We start from the raw sequence: 22,390 nt of genomic DNA on the forward strand, positions 1-22,390 counted from the left end.
TAAATTAGACGTTGGCTAGTCTCTCCGCCAGAGCGAATTATGTGCGATCGAGGTACGCGAGTTACGAACAGTCATTACGCGGAATATTACCAGGTTTGAATTGAAAAGTAAGAAAAAAGAAGAAGTTGATAGTAATGCCGCAGTCTCTCCCGCTGGTTGTTCAGTTGTTACCTTTACTACTCACTCCGAGAAGGATGCGTAGCGAGAGCAAGTTTACTTTCAAAAACTGAGCAACATTCAAGGTATATTCGGAAAGTTTCTTCTCCTCGCATAGAGTAAACACTTACACGACCTTGCAACTTTTATTTTGAGAACGATATTCACGCGGCGATTCCCGGTAACAACTGCGCTATTTTTAGGCTATGAGATATCACATTCTGCGCTTTTCCAACCGGATCTTCGTTTCACCGTCCATATTTGATATCCTTCCGCGGCAGCGTAGTAATAATCAAACTACTCAACGCACGCGATTTATTTGCGGATACCATGGCCAATCATTGGACAATCTCTCAATGCAAGCTATGCTATGTTCGTTAAAACGTTTGTTAGCGCGAATATATGCAAATATACAATGCAAGTACATCCATGACAATATTAGTGGATTAGTGAACTACGTGGCTTGTGCCCCAGTCAACGTGGAGGTGGTGCTTTTCCGCTAACTAAATAACATTGTATTTTTTACGTACGCTGACGAATCCTCATCTCATGTGGTCAAAATGCTCATATCGGCAAACATCCCAGCACAGATCCCATCCGAATTTCCGACGATTGTATTCTGAAATGCACAAAAGGTGCGAAAACTGTCAAAATTGTGAAACGACTCTCAAATGAACACGAGTATACTCAACAAGGAAACAATACTGATGTTTCCACATTCAAAGGACACAGCTTTCCGAGCTAATGCAGCAGCAATTTTAAATAAACAATCGATTTTAAATAAACAGGCAAAACCGGAAGAGATCCATTAATTAATGATTTTACCGCAACAATTAATACAGATAATAGCTTTCCTTTATCCAAATGACAGTTTAGCAGTCGTGAGATTGTCGTTTAAAATAAACCAATCTTAATGAAATATTTTAAACTCGTCCTACGTGCAACCGCGCGCTGTACATTAAAATCATCCATCTCACTACTGCTAAACCGTTTCTATACACTTTCTACATTCTTTTCTTTATTGCACGAAATATTATAATTTTTTAGCTATGTCATTGAAATAAATTCACGTTTAATTTTCAATAACTTCAACTTATAATGGTAGAAAATGTGTTTGCATGACAAATCATTGATCAAAACCAAGTATTAACTTTCTTTTTAACGTGACCTAACTCGGCAGTTCTCGTAACCTTACGAAATCAAGTCTTCCATTACATACCATGGCTCACACGCGCGATGCAACATTATCCAGTAAATTCTTTTTTCTACTAACAAATCATTCAATTATTTATACAATTATTTCCTCCGCAAGACGTGCATTCATGTTCATTTGCATAATAATTGTACGCTTTTCACTCTCAGGAATTCAAGAGATGTCAACGACACATCGAGTGAACTATGCGTAATATTTCGGTTCACACCGAAAGGAGGTCAATAAGCCTACGTTTTTTGGCACCCAAATGTTCTTTAATTTTTTTTACGCGTGACTGCCCCACCAGTTCTTGCGATACTTGCCTTTATTCTTTTATGACTTCGAAGGAAAAGCTCGTGGCGACGTTGCCACGGAAAGCAAGCCAGTATTGATCAAAGTTGCAAAATTCGATAAAATACACGTCAGCAGCTTTGGTGCTCGCACTTCATAAATGAATCAATACATATCAGCAGAGAGCCGCGCGGGGCTCACACAGGAAAACAGAAAGCTGCAAGAGGAAATCTGGCCTATCGAAAGCTGTGGGCCGTGGAGAGAAGAAAAAATAGTAGTGAATAATAATTGAATCAATGGGTGGTAACGTTGCCCGCGGAGGCTCACGATATATGAAAAATTGGTTAGTTCAAGCTCTCCGTCGCGCTACATCGCGCAACGTCGACTCTCCCGCTACGTGTGCGCCAGGAATAGCGCGGAGGTGCCGCGTTGACGTCACGTCTACGACGACGACGTCGCTCTGTGCACGTTGAATTTTCCGTCGAGTGCGCGCGTGCACTCCGCCGCCCACGTGTAACCTGCAATTACTACGGCAGGCTGATACAGGTGACGTCACGATGGCGAGAGAGAGAGAGAGAGAGAGAGAGAGAGAGAGAGAGAGAGAGAGAGAGAGAGAAGATCACAGCGGCCTTATTTTCTCTATCTTGCTCCCCGAACGCAGAGTCTATCATTAGCCGAGCTCTCTGCTGCTGATTTCTCAGCGAGTAAATTCGCACGATAAGAAGGAAAACAAGTTTCTCTCTTTTCCTGCTCTGATCACATCTGACGGTGCTCTCTTCGGCCGGGCATTGTCGTTGTCGTCCTATTGCATCGGCCATTTTTTCCCTTAGATTTTTTTTAACTCCGTAGCATTATGGAGATACTGGTTAAGCAACGATGCTGTATAGTCGCGAGTGGGCGCCAAGATTAAAAGCTGCAGTGCACCGTAGGTTTTGTGTAGATAGCACGAGCTGACGCGAAAGCTCTGCGTAATTATCGCACGAGTTTTAATCTCGAGGAAAACTTTGCGTCCATTTTTCACGCAATCGGCGATCTGACTCTTGGAACAGTTTGTCATCGAATGGCCTTGCGGGTAATTAATTCATTCAGAGTAAATGTTTTAGCCTCAGGTTCGGCGAGCGACCCAACCTATACAACACATCACCACTATTGTAACATGAATTATATTGGCATAAAAATTACGCATAGTATAGACTTGTGCAAGGCATATATACGAAACGTGAAGTCATTCCCTTGCCTCAAGTAGGCCACCCATATTTTTTTATAGCCGCGACACTGTAAACGAATGATTCGATTTTGTACCTTCGCACAGCAAAATCAACTACTCAAAGTCGTTGACTATTCTTAAAGTTGAACTTTTGGATCGCAATGAAAGCGCGCAAGTTTTGCAATATAGAAAATCTTCAACGGGGGTACGCGCGAGAGCCCCGCTAATAATTGCTGCATATTAAGCTGCCATTTCGAGATTTTGAAGAAGTTGCTGCTGCTGCACAGAGCGACCAATTTCAAGTTTTCGAGTGCTCTAGTTCTATGGGTATAAAACTAGCTGCGCGGGCAGCGAGTCGCGCGCACGCGCTTATAGTTTTGAGGATGTGAAAGGCGTAGATAAGCGCGCGCGAGAAGAGCGAAAAAAAAGAGGAAATCCAGAACTCTCGCTCTGGCATAACCGTCCCCTCGGCCCAACTTCCCATCAGGACGTACGATATTACGAAAGAGCGAGCTTCGAGGCTATCTTTCTCGCCGGTGTGTCCAATGAATAATCAGCTAAATAAGCTAGAGTCCGCGAGGCAGAAAAACAAAATATTAAAATCGATCGGCAAACCAAACGACTGCGTGACCAAGGCGTTAGGGGGAAACTGGCGACGAGTAGTCACGATGCAGAGCACTGCACTACCGTATACAGTGGGAGAGAGTGAAAGAGAGAGAGAGAGAGAGAGAGAGAGAGAGAGAAGGGTCTGACCTAGATTCGTACGACGAGGCTTCGTGCGGCGAACCTGCCTCCCTGCGTGGTCGTCCTCTATGCTAGGCGAGCGCGTGCGAAACCTCGGCTGTCGCAAGGCGCAAAACACCGGCGCGCACGGCCATTGTTGTAAACGCATCTACGTTTACACGCTCGGCTCTCTTTCTCTCTGCACACGTGCCTCCGCGTTGCGTGTGCCTACACGCTACACCGCAATCCACGTAACGGATCCGCGAGCCTATCCGCACTCCACTTTCATACTCGCAGTTGTTGCAATCCCGTCCGCGTCTGCTTGCTGCCGGCTGCGGTCGTTCTGGAAAATTGCTCGGAGAACTCTCGAAGAAGACACGCGTCACCGTTGCCACGCAACCGATTTCAATCAGCCGAAAGTTTCTTTGAGCGTCGAAAAAAGTGCGAGGAGCGCGCGGTTGAAGTGAGTCAGCTTACACGGCGGTGCATCGTCTGCGAGCTCTCGTTATAAAGGCCAGGCCACGGTGGCGTCTGCTCGCAGTGTTCTGGGTTGAAATATCGATGTCAAGGAAACGCCGAGATCTCCTTTGCAACTTGGACGACGTGAATAAGAATCCTTATAGAGGAGCGGTGGAATCGCGCATATACATGCGTATATTCGAAAAAAAAGTAGGACTCATTCTCGACTTGGTAGTGGGCAAGACATCGGAGCGTGCTCGCAATCGCTCTTGCCTCCGATCGACGGTGTATAAATAGCGGCAGGCGAGCGCGAGAGCAAGCAGACGAAGCAATAATCTCCGTGGCGCTGCGGCGCGCGCCCACGCGTAGCCCTTATTTGCTCTCGCGACTAACCTTCGCCGGGGTAGCGCTGCGCTCCGTCCTCGTTGAATAAACACTCGGCGCGACGACGGAATGCACTTGGCAATGAGGCTGGCCGATCGTCAGCCGTGGCTTTAATCGACCGACCGGTGGATGGCGCGGTCAATCGGAAGCTCGCAGCGCGACCGACCGACCGGCCGGCTGGTATTCGACGCGCTCGTCGCCGGAGGCGCGCTAAGACCTCGACTTAGCCGGCGATTAACTGCTGGATTTCAGCGCGGCTGGCTCCTCGCTCGTACCCCGTACCCGGTCTCCTTGGCACGCGGTGGCGGCGGTGGCGGCGACGGCGGCGGCGGCGGCAACGATAAGCTGCTAGCGCGGAAGGAGCAGTTTTCAGCCGGTGCTGCCAGAGAGCAGATGGGAGCGAGAGCGCGAGAGCCGAGCAGTAGACGAGGTGGCGCGCGCGCGCGCGCAAACACAGCAGCAGCTGTTTTTTGTCGGACGTGAAAGTGCGCCAGGCTCGCGTACACGTGCACGGAGCTGTGTAGCTGGCTCTGGCCTGCCTCGCTGTAGTGGGAGGAGGCAGGGTAAGGATAAGTAAGGTGGATGCAAGTGGAACGAGCTGCTCATTGCAAAATCCTAACTATAGACTGCCGACGCCGACGCCAGTCGCTTAGCAGTTCCTTGGCCGACTGATATTTGCGCAACCGGCATTGTTGGAAAAACGCATGCGCTCTATCTGCTCCCCCTCCCCTTTCTCTCTGTGTCGAAACCGCATCAATTTTCGAGAGACAAAACCAGCACGCGCGAGAATCTCCTCGCCTCCCTGCAACCTATAGGAAAGAGGTTCATCGGGCCAGAGCACGTACGCGTCTCACAGCAGCAGCCACCTGCCAGCAAGCAACACGCGGAAACAGGCACACGGACGACAAAAAGAAACATACAAGCGTGATTATTGTGTTTTCAAGGAAACACAGACGGAAGTACGTGAAACCGATTCGAAATTATAACCTGCGCCAAAGAACGGCGTCCCGTCCCTTGGCTATCTTCACTTGGATAAACTTCTTCGCGTTGTATTCTACACTATTATGTAAATTAGCCGCTTATGCTTTTCACGTACGTTATGTACTCCCCGATCGTTACGAAATGAACAGTCGATGAACAGCACTCAGTAGCTTTTTTGTTCTCTATAGATTGCCTAATCGAAGCAGCAATTCTCCTTCGATGATTGACTTACCTGCAACAAAAAGAAAATCAAGGGAAAATTAGCGATTCTCTTAATTAAAAAGATCAGACGTGACGACGATTGTCCGATTATTTATCGCTATTGTTTTTCCTTCCTTTTGTTTTTCAATGAAAATTAACGAATAACCTGGCTTGCATAAACGACCAAAAAGTACGCTAATACCGCGCGAGTGAGTATTTACGTAAGCGCAATATTTTAGCTAAAGCATCAATTTCCAAGCAGTTTTTCCACTGCTAGTTCATGCAACTACTTTCAAAACGCTTCCTAACATTCACACTCTTTTTTACTTCACCGCTGCACCTGCCACAAGTTTCAGCAGCAACAGCAGCAGTTTACTGATAATAGAGCAAGGAACTATGCAAGAATGAAATATTTATACGGATAGAAAAAATATGCAGCGGAAATTCGGTGGGAACATTCGGCGAGAATGAAGTTATATTTGGAGAGTTGATGGTTGACAAATAGTGGCGAAGGTCAATTTGGAAATGAGTCTCTATAATTATAACAACATCGGGATGAGTATGAAGCTCCGATCGTTCAAGCTTAACGAATTAGTGGCGCTGTGGCAGTTAAGGTTCGTTTCCACTTACAATCTAATAACCCATGGATATCCTCATAATATTACTAATATCTATTTAAGATTCATATAATTACATATATCCTACGACAATGAATCATTTTAACAACTAAAACTGCATAAAATCACATAAACACGTTTTCAGATACGTGAAACATTACACGTATATATTAGCCCGTGGCTTTAAAATACCTAAAAAATACTTAAATTTTATTTTTCTATTATGAATCTGAAGTACCCCGGAGACTACTGAAAAAGTCTCCTTGCTTGGAAATGTACATGTTTATTACGTGGAACTTGAAAACGCCCAAAAAATATTCGTTTTTATTTGTTTATTATAATACTGAAATACCGCAGAGCTTACAAAAAAAGTCTCCCTGCTCGGAAATAATAGGAACTACCCTCACGAGCCCATATACATGGCGCTCGCCGCGTAATTTACAAGTTGATTGCGTGCGACTTGAAAACACTCAAAAAATATTTCGGTTTTATTTTTTTTTAACTGAGGCTAAAGTATCAGTGCGTGTAAGAACCATAACATAAAATCAAATATTTTTAAAAATCACTCAATCTATTTGTAGGAAAAATGATGGATCAATAAAGATGTTGAAATACGTAAGTAAAATATATAAATAAATAATTTACCCATTTATATATATAAATGAAATTTGACAGTATAATTATAAATTTTATTTTTTTTGTAGAAACTTGCTGCTGAGCGTCAGACCGTACGATACCTGAAAAACGAGGTTCAGACATCGTCAGTTTGACAAGTCAAACTGACTTATTAAAAAGCATGAACAAGTCAAGTGTACTATTGCCGTTTATACAATAATAAAGTACTAAATAAATATAAATGTATTAATAAAATATTGACTTGTTTATTGTATCTAGATTATAATTTCAATGAATGTAAACAAATATTAATGTATTATTAAATTTGAATAAGAATATACATTAAATTAATAAGCCAATAAAAGACTCTATTCATTATGATCCAGCAAAAATAATGCTAACATTTCAGGTATGGATTAATGGTTAAGAGCAAATAGTCCAGCCGGGTTCACATTTTGCCCTTTTTTATTTACCAAAAGTTCTTATTATTTCCGAGCACTGATTTCAAGTCGCACGCAATGAACTTGTACATTTCCAAACAGGGAGATTTTTTTAGTAGACTCTAGAGTACTTCAGCTTCACAATAAAAAAATATAAAATTCAGGTATTTTTTGAGTGTTTTGAAGCCATAGGTGAATATGTACGTTTAATATTTCATGTATCTGAAAAAGTGTTTATGTGTTTCATTTTCGAAGGATACATGTAATTATATGAATCTTAGATATATATTAGTAATATTATGATAATATTCATTGGTTATTAGATTGTAACTGGAAACGGACCTTAACTGCCGTAGCATCACCAATTCGTTAAGCTCAAACGATCGGAACTTCATACTCGTATCAGGGGAGCGTGAGATGGTCGATTGAAACATACAAATGACAGCGGAAGAAGATCGACAGCAGCAAGTACGGAATACAAAAGGTGTGTAGGAAATCCGAGCGATAAGATTTACAGCGCGTGTAATGCGCGCGCGAGAGCAGATGAGCGTCGGAGTGAAAGCAGAACGCGCGCGTGTTAGTGCCTGAAGAGAGAGAGAGAGAGAGAGAGAGAGAGAGAAAAGAGCGTGGGTGATTTGTCATTACCCGGGCTGTTAACGGTGTTAGCCTAATCGGAATGGCATAATGCCAGTATTGATTACGCCTGCTGTAAACATAAATAAGGGAAACGCGGCGGCAGTAGCAGCCGGGGTACTGCTAGCTGCTAGGTAGTTGCCTCCTGCTCGCGCTGCCGTCCGTCTGCCCCACCCCATCGAATAGGCCGCAATAGTCGGAGTATACTCCGGGTCGCTCGGCGGGCAGAGAGAGAGAGAGAGAGAGAGAGAGAGAGAGAAATCGGATGCAGATTGCGTGTGTGTACGCACGTTGGAAAGAGACATAGAGAGAGAGAGAGAGAGAGAGAGAGAGAGAGAGAGAGAGAGAGAGAGAGCGAGAGAGAGAGAGAGAGGGAGATGGAACGAATCGAAGAAGGGCTTGTGCGCGGATATACATAGCACCTCGCTCTTTGTATATATACACGTACATAGCGGGCGACGTTACTTGCGAAATAGTATTAATAGATATCGAGTATTCAGTTATCGATCGAGGTAGCAGCCTATTGCTGCTGCTTCTCTCTCGTACGTTACGTGTGTGCGCTACTGGCATTTCTAGCCAGCGAGGGCTCGCTAACAGCCGCGTGTACTGTGCGCGCGTGTGCGTGGCATGCCTGATTGACAAGTGGCAGCTAACGACGACGACGACGACGGCAATCGGCAATGATTTTTCGCCCTCGAGATGCGCGGATTTTCGGCCTGCTGCCAACGCGCCGCGGACAACGGCTCTATTTGCACTAGCACGGTGTTTGTTTGTAAACGCCAATATTGCCAAAATATCGCGGCTCGCCGCAGCGAGCCGCGCGAGAATGGCAGCTGTCGGGAGAGAGAGAGAGAGAGAGAGAGCGAGCGCGAGAGAGGGAGAGTTCGAGCCGCTATAAAAATAGAGCGAACGACCTGCAACAATCCGATATTACCGTCGCGTTGTCTGGCGCTCTTCGCGGCCAGATTGCTTTTACAGCTGCGGCATTTCTCGTCAACGGGTCGCGCACAACAGCCGCGGCGCTACGAACGTTTCTTATCGTCGCCGAGTAAATAGGCACTTCCTCGTGAGCGCCGATGCACGCACCCGCACGCGTCGTCGCCTACTCGACGAAGATCCGCGACGAGGAAAAGTGAGGCGCATTCGAAGCATGCAGCTCTCAGCTTGGACAGAAATACGGCGCAACGACTCGCGCAGGCGCGCGCGCGCATGTATAATGTAGCAGTCGGCGAAAAAAAAAAGTGGCCTCTCTCTTTATCCACTTATCGTGCGCGGAGTGCGGCGACTCGTCATCGGTATATAACGTATACACGGAGTGGCGCGCGCTGAGGTCAGAGGCGCTCGCCGCATATACGCGTGTAAACAGAAATAAAGTCTACGCGCCTGCGTGAAGCGCGCACTGCCGCACAGGCGTGAGGATTTGAAGCTTCGCGAGTAGCGCGCAGCAACAGCTCCTCTGCGAGTCGGAGGCGCAGACCGCCAGCGGCACCCACTGCTTATGCGTCACATGCGCGCAAGAAGGCAAGCTCAAGGGGTTCAGCAGCGAGCATTGTGCGGAGCCACGACCCGTTTACTACCTCCCCCCTCTCCCAACCCCATTCAAATTCGCCACGCACTCACCTAGCCCTATTCAGGTCTTTCAGTGGCGCGCAGATTGCCAGTTGTCGTTTTTGCCACGCGCAAATCTGTCGCGGTTATTAATTCGCTACGGCAATCACGGTTTGGCAGAATAAATTTAGGCCGAGCCTCGTACTCCCTCGACTGACGTCACGCCACTGCCTGTATTCGTACATGCAGTCAAGAATTGATTAAATTTCTCTTGGCGCTGTCTGCAACTTCGCTAACGTGTTTAATCAGCATACAGACGTACAAGTCAGCATATACATAATAATGTTACATCCAACCGCGCGTGCGAACGGCACGGCGTTGATAATGCCATTAGCGTACTTCACTAGCTGTCACAACGCGGGAGCAAGGGAAAGAGAGCGCCAAGCGAGAACGGTGTAAAAAAACAATCGAGCTAAACAAACGAAATCAATTCCGCGCGATCTGCACGCGATTCCCCAACCACACTTTTTCTCTCTGGTCCTCTCCGCAGAACAAAGCAGCAGCCATTGCGGCAATCGGCGCGCGCGCGCGCGAGAGAGAGAGAGAGAGAGAGAGAGAGAGAGAGAGAGAGAGAGAGAGAGAGAGAGAGAGAGAGAGAGAAGCCGTTTGATATGCGATCGAAGGCAAGTGTAGTTTCCTCATTATCGAGGTTCGAGCGAGCGAGCGAGCCGAGCCTGTGAGTAGCGAGCTCCTCCTTCTCCTCCTCCTCCTAGCTTGGCTTTGGCCTTTTTGCCTGGCGACCCGTCGCCAACAGAAATCGAAATAGGGTCAAGCTCTGAAAACGCCGCTCCGAGCGCGCGACGCCACGGCATATGCTACAACTCCAACTCGAAGAAATCGCATCGATACCCCCGCCCCTTTTCGACCTGAGCCGCCGCACGTGGTGCTCGACTATCATGGCCAGGTTCACGACAGGCAGAGCACACTCGCAAAACTCTCGGAGATACCGCCGCGCGCCTTCGCTAAGCTAGGCGGCGCGCGCGCTCTCATTATTTCGACTCTTTTGTAATCGACTCTCGAGGAACGAATCAGGCACCTATATAACTCGACCTAGCTAGAATCGCTCTCTGAGTCGCATGACGAGCAAAGAGCCTTTAGAGCTTACAGTGACGCCAAATAAATCCACACTATTTACATCGGTCTTTTACGTAAATATAAAACACTTGAGGCTATCCATTATACTCGGTCAATTATTACAAATAGCACTTATCGATTACGCCGGGACTATTTTCTTGTGACGCAGTGTGACGAGAAGGCACAGCATCACTAAATATTAAGCATGCGCAATGCAACGAGGACGATCTGCTTCTAGGTTGCAAAATTGCACCAAATTCAATGTACACATACATATATATATATATATATATATATATATATATATATATATATATATATATATATATAATAACAGCGAGGAGGGGCCAGTACACAATGAATCTCGAGAGGTTGGAAACGAAAATTCTGTTCGCTCGCTTGGCGGCCGGAGAATTTTTATGCTCGCGCCTGCGTACGTCAGCGGCCAAATTGTATTTTAGCAGAGACAGCCTCTCAATTTATAACGCCCAATATTTTTTATTTCTGCCCACGAGATTCGGATTTTTATCAGAAATGCGGGATTTTTCGCAAACACGCGCGACCTCGTTAATTAAGCGAAGTGCGTAGTGGAGAGTTTAAGTGCGCTGCAGCGATATATTTGCAGCGCGCTTGAACAATACAAAACAATCGCTAAGTAGAATTACGCCAAGGATTTGCAATACAGTCGTGGTTCCAACCCAATCTAATGTAATCTTATCTTATCTGTGTTCACTGCATATCCAATTCAGTGAGTCAGCTGACGGACTGAAATTTGATAAGTTCTTTACTTTACGGACTTCGATTGTCGAGAGAAAGAGAGAGAGAGAGAGAGAGGGAGAGAAAGCTCAGCTGTAGAAAGTGAAAGCCGTTAAAGTACACCTAAGAGGACAACGCAGAGGCGACCGGTCGCGGATCAAGTTGGAAATATTTGGAGAGTCGGTATAGGAGAATATTATAGGCAGGCAGACGACAGACAGACGCGAAAGGTGCTTTCTGCTTTCTATGTCCGTATATCTGGCTTACGCATCGATGGAAGCGAACGCGAAAAAATAAAGCGCAGAGAAGAGCAAGGAAGAAACGAGGTAAGCAGCGACAGCAGAAGCAGCAGCAGCCAGAGTAAAAAAAAGGATGGAGAAAATGGAAAAGCAAATGAGATGGCGTGGAAGAAAGTGAGTTGGCTAAGAGAGAGAGAGAGAGAGAGAGAGAGAGAGAGAGAGAGAGAGAGAGAGAGAGAGAGAGAGAGAGAAAGAGAGAATAGAAGGAGGGTGGGAGAATAAATGAAAAAGTTTTAGGGGTGGCGCGCGAGAACGAGGCAAGTTGTGGGCGCGCGAGGGGCAGAGGGAAGGATCGAGAGCTGATGCTACTACCGCTGGCTGCGAGAGGCAAAGAACGTAAAGGGAGCCCTGGCAAACAAAGCGAAATCCACAAGATGATTCGATGGAAAGTGGAATGAAGACGAACACCGAAGAAGCCAAGGGATTGGCAGCAATAGGTAGGTGTGTGGGTGTAGCGCGCGTATACAGGTAAATAAAAAAAGAGAGGTCCACAGAGGAAGAAAAAGAAAAAAGGGAGCGAGAGAAAGAGAGGCGCGCGGTTGGCTCGCGCTAAAAGCGCGCAATACGAAAAGCGAGTGACGCTTCTCCCTCCCTCGGCGCTGCCGCGGCGCGGCGCTGAAAGAGGAAAAAGAGCCGGATGAAAATGGAGAGACAGGGATAAAGAGCTGCACTGTGGAAAATATGAAAACTGGGCGGAGGGAGGGGACGGAAAACGGGAGGGGAAAGAGAAAAACGAGTGCAAAAGCGAAGAAGAGTGAAAAAGGAGGCAGGGGGGAAGAACGATAACGGCTTGGCTGCGGCGAATGGAAGGAAAGCCAAATGCAATGGGAAAAGGGGTACGTGTCCAAGCGCGCGTTGGCCTCGTGCAGCAGAGCCGAGCGAAAAAGACCAGCGAGACATATTTTATCCGCGGCGAGATGAAGAGTTACACGCGGCCTAGCGAAAATTACGAGAGCGAGAGGACAGATCGAAATATAGCGAAGAGAAATTTATGGACGAAACGAGTGGCGCACGCACGGCAACGCCGAGCGAGAAGACAAAACGAAGCAGAGAGCCGGCGCAGAAAGAACTGCGGATAAGAGAGGTGTGGAGACAGGGCGACCCGCGCGCTCAGTGAGAGACTCCAAGGCAAAAGAGAAGAGCAGAGAGAAGAGGAGCGAAGCAGCCGCGTGTACGTGTGTGCGTGTGTGGAAATGGGGAGAGAGGTAGAGGGGAGTAATCAATGCCGGTCACCGTGGCAACCGCGGCACCAGCGCCAGACCCGGAGCCGCACCAGCAGCCGATCTTCCTTCCTCCATCCATCCTGGACCAAGTTTCTCGGCGAGCGCGAGAGAGAAGCCCAACCTCTCGCTCTCGGGCTTTGTAATTTCGCGTAAACGCTCGAGGAGCACGCGACTCGAGCGGTCGACCGAGCAACTCCCCGCGAGCGGCAGCGGCGCAACACTCGCAGCGCGCCGCCAGCCTCTTCGTCACTTATCCCCCTTCCGCTGGCTCGGATTCTTCTTCTTTATTATCGTGCTTTGTTCTGCTCTCACCGTTTGTATCTACAGCTGCTGCTGCTGCTGCTGCTGCTGCCGCTGCTGCCGCTGCTGCCGCTGCCACCGCTGCCGCCGCTGTTGCTACTCTCGTCATCGCTGCGATGCACAGGCGTGACGACGACCACTCGGCAAAAGCTAGATAAAGAGCGCTTATCGATGTTTACTGGCCGCGCGCTCGACGGTTCATTGCGCTGCGGTGCTTCCCTCGAGATAACCATCCCAATTTATATGCTATGCCCGTAGTCGAAATTCAATGAGCGCCCCGCGCGTGCGAGAGCACACCTCACTCCGCTCGCTAATCGCTCCACGGATTACGCTTCTTTGTCGCTTCGTTCCGATTTGTTTACAGAAATGACGCTTGCGGTTTGCGCTTCGCACGCGACACCGGTACCTAACGAGCAAACTTTCGACATCTCGCGAGCGCGTGTGCACCGAATATTCGATATTTTCGCAAATGTTACAACATTTTACGAAGCTTGTAAAACATTTTGCGGGATATACGGCGGCGCGCGCAGCTGCCACGAAAAGCCGAACATGCACATTAGCCGTCTGCGAGGGCAGCGTCCGGAGCCATCGCTCGTTCACCGCGGAAGCTCATTCGGGAAGCTCGGCCGTGCAGCTAGCCGCGAAAATCGAAATGATATCGAATTATCGCGCCCCGGCCAGACACCCCTCCCCCCGCCTCCAAGTACAAAGAGCATAAGCGCCCGGCCGGCCGCGTGCGTGCGCTGATCGAGGGCGCGAGCGCGCAGGCGCGGCCGAACTGTTCGCCGACCGAACCGAGAAAGGGAGCAAGCAAGCAAGCAAGCAAGCAAGCAAGCAAGGCGGGCAAGGCGGTCCTGCTGGCCCGGTTACGCGTGCACGCGTGCGGCGTCCCTCCGGCAGCTCTCCGACCGCCTACCCCGCGCGCCTTTTACGACTCCTCGAAGATTCCTACCGGCGCGCGATTACGTTGGCGAGCTTTGCGCTGCTTAGCCTCGGTGCGGCTCGATGGCGTGTTTCCTTGTACGGTGCTCGTAAACAAATTTTCGGGCACCGCTTCCTTGGTCTGCAACTTCGAAGGCGCAATGTGTCCGATTGTTGATTTACAACGCGGAAACACCTGCGAGCACGTTTTGGACGTCGAAGCCGCGTGCTGCCTGCGCGGATAATTGACAGAGAAAATTCATGGCCGTACGTAGCGCCTTGCATTTGCCCGCTACCACTTATGAACGAAATTTATGCATTTGTTGCGCCGTACGAGTCCGGCTACATTTAATAGCTCGACAGATACGCAGGTTACAGCGCGAGTGCGATTAATGCGGGGATATCGGCAGTGCTGAGCGCTTGGAACGGGATGAGAGCGGAAAAAAGAAGTAACAAGTCGATATGGAAAAAGCCGAGGAAATGTAGTTAAAAATACAGTAGGCAGGGTCTCGATATAAAATTGTTTATCCGATCGTTTGACCGGGAGAGAGAACTTGGCGATAGGGGTCGTCGTTCTCCGAGCTGAAAGAGCGTTAACCTCGGATAGCTCTCTCTCTCTCTCTCTCTCTCTGAAAGAAGACTCGCAAGCCTCTTTATTTGACTGTATGCGCGCGCGAGCGATCACGCGCGCCTAAAATATTGTAATAGCCTTCCGGCAGATGGCAAATCGGCGAGCTCGCCTCAGCGGAGTCAAAGTCCTCATTGTTTTCGGCGCGTATCCGCGAGAAAGTTTCGCGCCATGTCAACTATTGTCGCGCGCGCTTTCTTTTTGTCTCTTCTTGTCTTGGCTCGGCCGTACCCAAGCCGCCTCTCGCCTCCTCGACGCACTCTATTTCGCTCGGTCTCCTTTGATTTTGTCGGCCAGTCTACGTCTCCGTCTCTCCGGGCGCGCGATCTGCCCATTTCCATGTAGTCCCTCCTCGGCCGCCTCTTCGGCCCTCTCGCTCGCTCGCTCGCTCGCTCGTTCGTTTATTTCTCCAGCGGCGCGTTTTAGCCCTTTTTTCCGCGCACTTGGCGCGCATTCCTGGGTACACATGTACGCGAGCCGGTACACACGGTCGAGCTCTCGCACACACGGGCGCGGGCCTGACGATACGGACAGAGAGAACAGGCCGCTACTGCAGTGCGAATGCCGCGCGAGCCTGCGCGTTTTTCCTTTTGTTTCGTGCCAGTTCCAATCCCTTTTTCTCTCTGGCTGTCAGTCAATTCGCCAACCAAATAGCGGCCCAAGCGCGTTAATAATTTTTATCAAAAACCTCCGCTGGCGAAAGCAAAAGCTGAAATGTTTGCGCGCCGTTGTCGCTGCAAGCTTGATTTGTGAAAATGCGCCCAGCAGCGTGACGTGTACAAACGCAGTTATGGAACTTTCGACTTTTATGTAAATGCGCCGGATCGATCGATCGCTGGCGACTACTGAAAATCGGGCTACTCATTTGCATGATTCGAGGTGAAACGGGGAGTCGCGCCGCGCAGTCGCGTATCAAAACAACTACGCGCCAACGCGCGAGCTCTCTCGTGTCTCACTGTCATCGGCGACGAGCGACGGCCTGCAAACGGGCCTCGCATTAATCCACTGCAATCGAACGTGGAAGACAAATGTTCAACGACGAAAAGTTTAATGTTTATAGAGTGTATTCGCACAGCAGCTGATTAGCATAAGCTCGCAGATAAGATGACCTAATGTGCGCGTGCAGTGCACCGCATCGGGCGCGCGACGCCGGAGTCGCGCACATATACCGAGCGAAGAGAGAGAGAGAGAGACGCCAGAGAGAGATGCTTTTGTGATTTATGCGCATGGCATCTTTTGCAGTATTGTATCTCTGTGCCGATAAATACGCCTTGTTGTCTGCTTCGGGTACTGTGTCAAACAACTTTTCTCGCTGTTCCGCTGTTTATCAATGGCCTCTGTTTCTTTTCGTAGCTGCGTCTTGTATCATTCATTTGCTTCTTTTTCGCCGTAGCGTTACGTATATCCCAAACTTGATACCTTCGATTTGACGGTTATTGGCTTCGTTTGAACATCTTAAAATACAGTCTATTCGCCGTGTTTGCTTTGACACGATTTGTAGTCGATGAAAAGAAAAAGGCTCGACGTATATGGCACTGCAAATTTACAACTACGAGGGCTGGCTAACTAACCTCGCAAAAAGCCATCTTTGCTGAAAAGAAGCAAAGCTCATTTGGCAAAGGCTAGTAAAATTTGAGCTGATCTTGGTGCTGCCGCCTGCTATCCCAGTTTATCTTGTAAGATGAGTCGCGAGCGAGCGTAGCGAGTAGCAGCGTGTTGCTTGCAAAATTTAACAGCTGCGAGATAAGCTGCTCGGGCACACGAGTCAAAATAAATAATGCAAACGTCGGTATCTAATCAATCTAAAGTGAATCCAATGTGAACGGATATCGACCAGTGCGCCCGGGAGCGTGCTCGTCTTATAGGTGCGTGTCTGTGGGAAATATCTGCCTACGAAAATTAATCTGCTGCCAGCGTCGACGATTCCAGGTCATCCCCGAAAGATAGATAAAACTGGTCGAGGTGAAAAAAGATAGAAAGAGAAGCATCCGACAGCAGCCGCTGCATATTGAAAACCTCTTGCGCACGCATATATAAGGCTCTGTGCTTCGCTGTATATAGCACTATTTTTAAAATACAAGCAGCAATTGGAAATTCCCCACCTCTTATCTTCATGCACGCACACCACTCCGAGACAAAACTCTCTTGGACTCTCAGCTGCGCGCGTGCGCGCGCATGTAATTGTTCAAACGCTCTACAAGCAATTGTGCGAACTCAAGCACAAAAAATTGCAGTCAGTTTCGAGAAAGTTTATATTGCACCTCTTAGTTTATATACTTTTTTGCTGCTTCTTCTTCTTCTTCTTCTTTTTCTTCTAGTGATTTATCTCTTTCTGGCCAGGATAACTGTTACAATTACTATAACTGGTTGTGCTGAATTTCATCAAGAGAAAGTGTGACCTATTATTTTAAGGTTGTGCGCTCTAGACTCGAAGATACAGTGTAGATAAGATTTTTTTCCAAGTTATATTTTCTAAAGTGTGATTCTCGTGGAGAGAAGCACGCACTACATTGTCGGCTGTGATATGAATTAAGAATTTTAATTGCGTAAATGCCATCGTCCCTCAGCAATTAAACCTCTTGTAATGACCAAACTCACCAGAACTTTCATGGTCTTTTTCTTTATTTATTTTTATCTTCTAGTTATTTATTTATTTATTTTTTGTGAACCGTACAGTTGTTTTTTGTAAGCCCGTAAAAATGAAAATTGCCAGGCGTTTTATGGTCGTGAAATGGAACTACAATAAAATAAATTATTTCGAATCGTATAATAAGATTTGACTGAACATTTCCTCGAGGCAGTATTTTTTAAAGGCGAGCGTTCAAATTTAATTGTCAAGATAAAATGTGTGAACCACGAGCGAGCAAGATTATGATTGTTTCATGGTAACATTGGCGGCGTCAGTCGGCAAGGTGCTCATGGATTGTCGCCGCAAAAGAGCAGGACGAAAAGATGATGAAAGGTATAGACAAATGATGCACACGAAAAGTAGAAAACAGGGCTTGTTGCTCGAGTAGGAAGCAGCGACAAGCGCCCCAGTAATGAGATCGATAAGAATCGATAGTTGATTGTTTTTGTCAGCTAATTGTGATTTGCGAGAAGCACTGCCACTCTCTCCCCTCGTGTCTACACAGGCGGACATACGCATGTGCGTCCTGCCGCGAGTATACAGCATATCTCTATGCCGGTAATTTCACGATCCTCGGTGACGTTGCAGCTGCAGCTGCAGCAGCAGCAGCAGCAGCCTCAAAGGCGACCCAATATAACATTCTCTTGGCCTGTCTCAAGGCACAGGCGGAGAATGGAAAGGGGGGGGGGGGCAGGCGGCGGCGCCCAAGTTGAATTGAAAACGGATGATTTGGTGCTTAGCGCATCATCGCGCATCGTCTATCCAGGCTGAAAGCACAGAGCAGCGCGAAAATGTCGTCTGCCCGCTTCGCCCGTTTAACCTACAAAATGTAGGGGCTAATAATCGCGTCGCAAGCTTTCGTCACGTGACCGTAATCGCCAGCCACAGCTCTTCTTTCCAGTCGACTTCGCTTGGTGCTGCCGCCGCCGCGCGAGTACGATAATTGCAGCTCTCTGCCAGCTCAGGCCCAACACAGACAGGCTCAACATTATCTCTCCATTACGAGCCGAACACCTATACACTCGGCTCTCTTTTATAAATATTGTTTTCTCTTCTCTTTCATTTAGGTACCGATCTCAGCCAACTTTATCGTAAGCAAACTACCTTGCAAACCTCTCCGTTTTATTACACTTTGCTGCATCGCAACGCCAAAAGCATATCGTTTTATACTTTTATATTCATGGCTAGACTATGTAACTATTCAGAATTTTGTTACTTATTGTTGAATCTTCAAACACGGAAATGATTTGATATCCGAGCGAGACAAATTGTCGGATGTGGAAGTAGCTGATTAGTTTCCGATTATCGATAGGTAATCGAAAGATCTTTTTAATAATTAAAAGGGCCGGCTGAAATCTGTAATAACGAAGAACAAAATCGTTAATCGCGCGTTACAAATCGCGTCCAACGATTAAAAGCAAGAGGCATACAATTTATAAAAGGTGTATTCCCACAGAGTGCACGCGGAAGCTCATACTCTAGTTAACGGTAAAAATTTCTGTGCACAACAGCAGCGGCGAATCCTCTATCTGCATACTCTCTCATTAAACGAGAAAGAGGTGAAACCCGATGGTGAGAGAAGAAAGAAAATACGCAATATGCCGTCGGGCCATTTTTTCATCGGTTTTCCCGATGAAATCTTAAAAATTCGTCGGCGAGAGAACGTCATGCACTAACGTTTGTCTTTACTCGTGAACATCGAGTCCAACGATACCTTTGCACAAGGAAAGAGAGAGAGAGGGGGGGGGGCGTTGATCGGTGCAGCTCAGCAGCGTGCGTAACACTTATGACGTGCTCCGTCGACAAAACGGAATCATTTTTTATTGGCAACACTGTATAGCCGCGAAGGCACACGGACTACACTTCGCCACACACGGACAGCGAGGCACATGTGTGCGCGGCAGTGACGTAGCCAGCCATCAGCCAGGCCTCGCCATACGTTTCACTTTGCTACATGCGCGTTCCGATCCAATCCGCACGCACGCACCTTCGCGTCGCGCGCGACACCCATTTACAGATTCTATCGTTCCCTCATCACACACGGCGCTAATTAAACGCCGACCTCTCGCCGGCCCCCGTCAATTATTATTCCCCGAAGTCCTCACGCTTTTCCTCTCTTTATTTCTTTGCCTTCCTCATTTTGACGTGGCTATCTGCTTGGCCTTCCAAACAAAACGACCGATTTTTAGTATGCGTCAACAATGAGGATGAGTCAATTTTTTATCGGGCGCCGCGATCGCCTGCAATGGCTCTTCTCTTTAGTCGTCATCCAACTTCATTATCATTACAATACGCTCGACTTTTATCGATACCGTGAACGCACGTGTGTGCGTGTGTGTGCGCGCGCGCGCGCGAGTCAAAATATCCTACAGCACTATGGCACGTATCGATCTCTCAAGTTTTTCGTTTTAAAATTATATTGGCCAATAAAGTAAACGTTGGAAAAATCGTCAGCAAGCCTGCGCACGCGTAGAAAAAGGTTGCTGCGCTTTGAATAATTTATAAAGCTTTTCCAGAGATGAAGTGCAAAAAATTTCTTGGGAGGGGGTAAAAGAGAGAGAGAACGAGGCAATCTTGTATCTTGGACGATAAAAAGTTAACAGAAAGTCGAGCGAGCAAACTTTGATTGGATCAATAACCAAATTAAAATGTACAACTTGCAAGCTGATCTTCCATTTTTTACTGAGATTCTTTGTTCTCTACCTCGATTTGCGCTTTCTTTTAATTTCTATGTATATCTCAGAACTTTGATTAGTACTTTGATTTCAGAAGAAAAATCTAACGTATGGCTGCGCGAATCAAAAAGCTCGAGCAGCTTCAGTAAGTGATCAACAAGTCCTTGGGAACAAAACGGTCGATTCGGTATAAGGCAACATATATCCAATACTGAGAGGGAAGCCTATGATTACTGTTGTAAAGAGAGACATAGTGTGAATATTGAGTACGGCCCTGGGAGAACAGCAGCGGTGGCGGCGCGTAGCTTTAGAGAGAGACAGAGAGTATAGGCACGCGGCGACGACGTCGGCGGCGGCAGCAGCGGCGGCATCGGAGGAGAGCCGAGGGAAAGGAAAAAACTCGATACGGGCGTAAAAAGAGAGTAAGAAAAAAAACGCTAGGAGTAAAACAACGAGAGAGAGAGAGAGAGAGAGAGAGAGAGAAGGCATATATAGACGACGACGGCCCCAGAGAAAGAGAGAATAGTCAGATGGAGAGAGAAAAATTATAGAGATGCGGCAGAGATTCGTGAGCTTAGAAGAGAACTGGATCGATGCAAACTATAATAGGGCACCAATCGACATTCTTGCCGAATTGCCTTTATCGAAGAACGATTTCGAAAAACACGAAACAAAGCCAACGTCTATGAACAAACAAGTTTACGCGTTTATGTCATCGATTGAAGGAGTACAATCAATGCGCGCCTGCTATATATCCTTGAACGCCGCCGCCGTAGGTGGGCAAACAGAAATGTCTCTACCGTACAAGAGCGCGATAAGACGATCGAAATAATCCGAGTCCCTGCCCACCACCAAAATAGAAAAACTCTTAATCGATCGAGGTGAAACGCAAAAAAAAAAAACAAAAACAAATGGAAGTAAGGTACCATATCGATTGACTTTTGTATCGAAGGATCGTGGCAGAGATGACCTTGCAGCGCGGCTACCCTGTGTCCTTACCTCGTGCGCTTTGGCATCCTTAGAACGTCGACGGGCTGTAAGGGTGTGTATGTATAAGTAATCGAAGGAGCCAGCTGTGCGACGATGTATCACCTTGCGAGCGCGCCTCGACACTTCAAGTCTTCGCGTCTCCCTCCCTCCCAATACGCACAGCCACAGACTTTTTTCCTTTCTCTCTCTCTCTCTCTCTCTCTCTCGTTCCTCCCTCCTGTAGATCAAAGCGCATTTACAGGGTCGTATCCAGAAAGTCTCCACCACGAGTGGCGATTCTGGTTGCTTGGAGATCAATCCCCTACTATTTAGTTTATACGTAAATGACTTGCGACATGTAGTAGACAAACAAAATATTCAATACCTTTTCTAAGCGGACAACCTACAAATTGTAGCAGGGTAGCCCACGGAGGCGCAGGTTATTTTTGATTGGGCCTAAGACTCTGGATGTGCACCTCAACACCGAAAAACCAAGGCAGTTATCGTTGGTTTACCAAGAATGCTGATATCACTCGTGTTATAGGCCTACCAAGTGATAACGTGTAAAAGATAGTGTTCGTTCCTTCGGTGACGAGGTTCTCAGTTTGGACGTCACTCTGAAATCCAAACTCTTAAGTAGAGATCGTACGTTGACCAGGACGCAAAAAGGTCAATGTAACACTCAACGGTCTAAGCCTCGCCAAAGCACTACAAAAGCACTTCATCGGAGGTTGGTCCGATCCTAAATTCACCCACACCTAAACTAACGCGGGGTATTGTGCCTGGATGCTTTTCAGGAGCAACGCCTTCAATTACAAAAACTAAGTATTCATGTGCGAGATGTATATTTGGTGTTGGGAAGAATAAACCTATCCCCCGGCCCCCTACAAAAAATGTAGGGCCCGCATACTTCGCAGAGTTCTTTACTGCGTGTAGGTCGAGGTAGTACCCGACTAGTAGGGGCGAGTAGTCGGAGCTTAGTGTTCCTAGGGTGAACACAGTAACTGGATCTAGATGTTTTCGGGATGCAGGAGCTCGCCTCTGGAACTCTCTTCTATTTACTATTTCTTGTCTTTCGTCGTTAGGGATGGGAGTCAAGGAGGCGGTACGCATCCACTATCTCTTGACCTTGAACCGTAACCACTTTCAAGATGGTTAGGGATAACTGAGATGTTTTCTTTTACAATTGGACTTGGTTATATAACTGCATTCTTAGCCGTGGTCTGCACTTTTATTCCATTTCAATCGAGCTGCTAAATAGAACTACTAAATTTCATTTTTATGAATGAAGAAAATTTTATCTTTAATCTAACTGTCATAAATATTTGACCAAACTACTAGTATTAATTAAATAACTTTTAAGCTTTATACCAAAGTTAGTTTTATCAAACTTGTTATTCTTTAAATCT

At 47.3% G+C, this 22,390-nt stretch overlaps 1 protein-coding gene and 1 long non-coding RNA gene across 7 annotated transcripts in view; one reads left to right on the top strand and one right to left on the bottom strand.

Annotated features, from left to right (window-relative positions):
* LOC131665232 (uncharacterized) overlaps positions 1-22,390 on the bottom strand; it is a 47,314-nt gene that overhangs the window by 22,811 nt on the left and 2,113 nt on the right. For 2 of the 3 annotated variants that reach the window (XM_058936982.1, XM_058936977.1), the window contains exon 2: positions 687-775. The exons of the other annotated variant lie outside the window; for it this stretch is intronic. The gene's annotated coding sequence lies outside the window, so the exon portion shown is untranslated. The remainder of the gene's footprint in view (positions 1-686; positions 776-22,390) is intronic. 3 annotated transcript variants of the gene reach the window in all.
* Positions 4,801-7,166, top strand: LOC131665233 (uncharacterized). Of its 4 annotated transcripts, none has more exons than XR_009302010.1 (4): positions 4,801-5,803; positions 5,945-6,208; positions 6,793-6,826; positions 6,916-7,166. It is a non-coding gene; the product is annotated as an uncharacterized LOC131665233 (long non-coding RNA). The 4 variants fall into 4 exon arrangements; XR_009302009.1 differs by having other exon boundaries at positions 4,801-5,504; positions 5,582-6,208; XR_009302011.1 differs by having other exon boundaries at positions 4,801-4,975; positions 5,038-6,208.

This window comes from Phymastichus coffea, unplaced genomic scaffold (genome assembly GCF_024137745.1).
Source record: "Phymastichus coffea isolate CEN01 unplaced genomic scaffold, Cenicafe_Pcof_1.1 PCOF00048, whole genome shotgun sequence".
In the NCBI taxonomy this organism is placed as follows: domain Eukaryota; kingdom Metazoa; phylum Arthropoda; class Insecta; order Hymenoptera; family Eulophidae; genus Phymastichus; species Phymastichus coffea.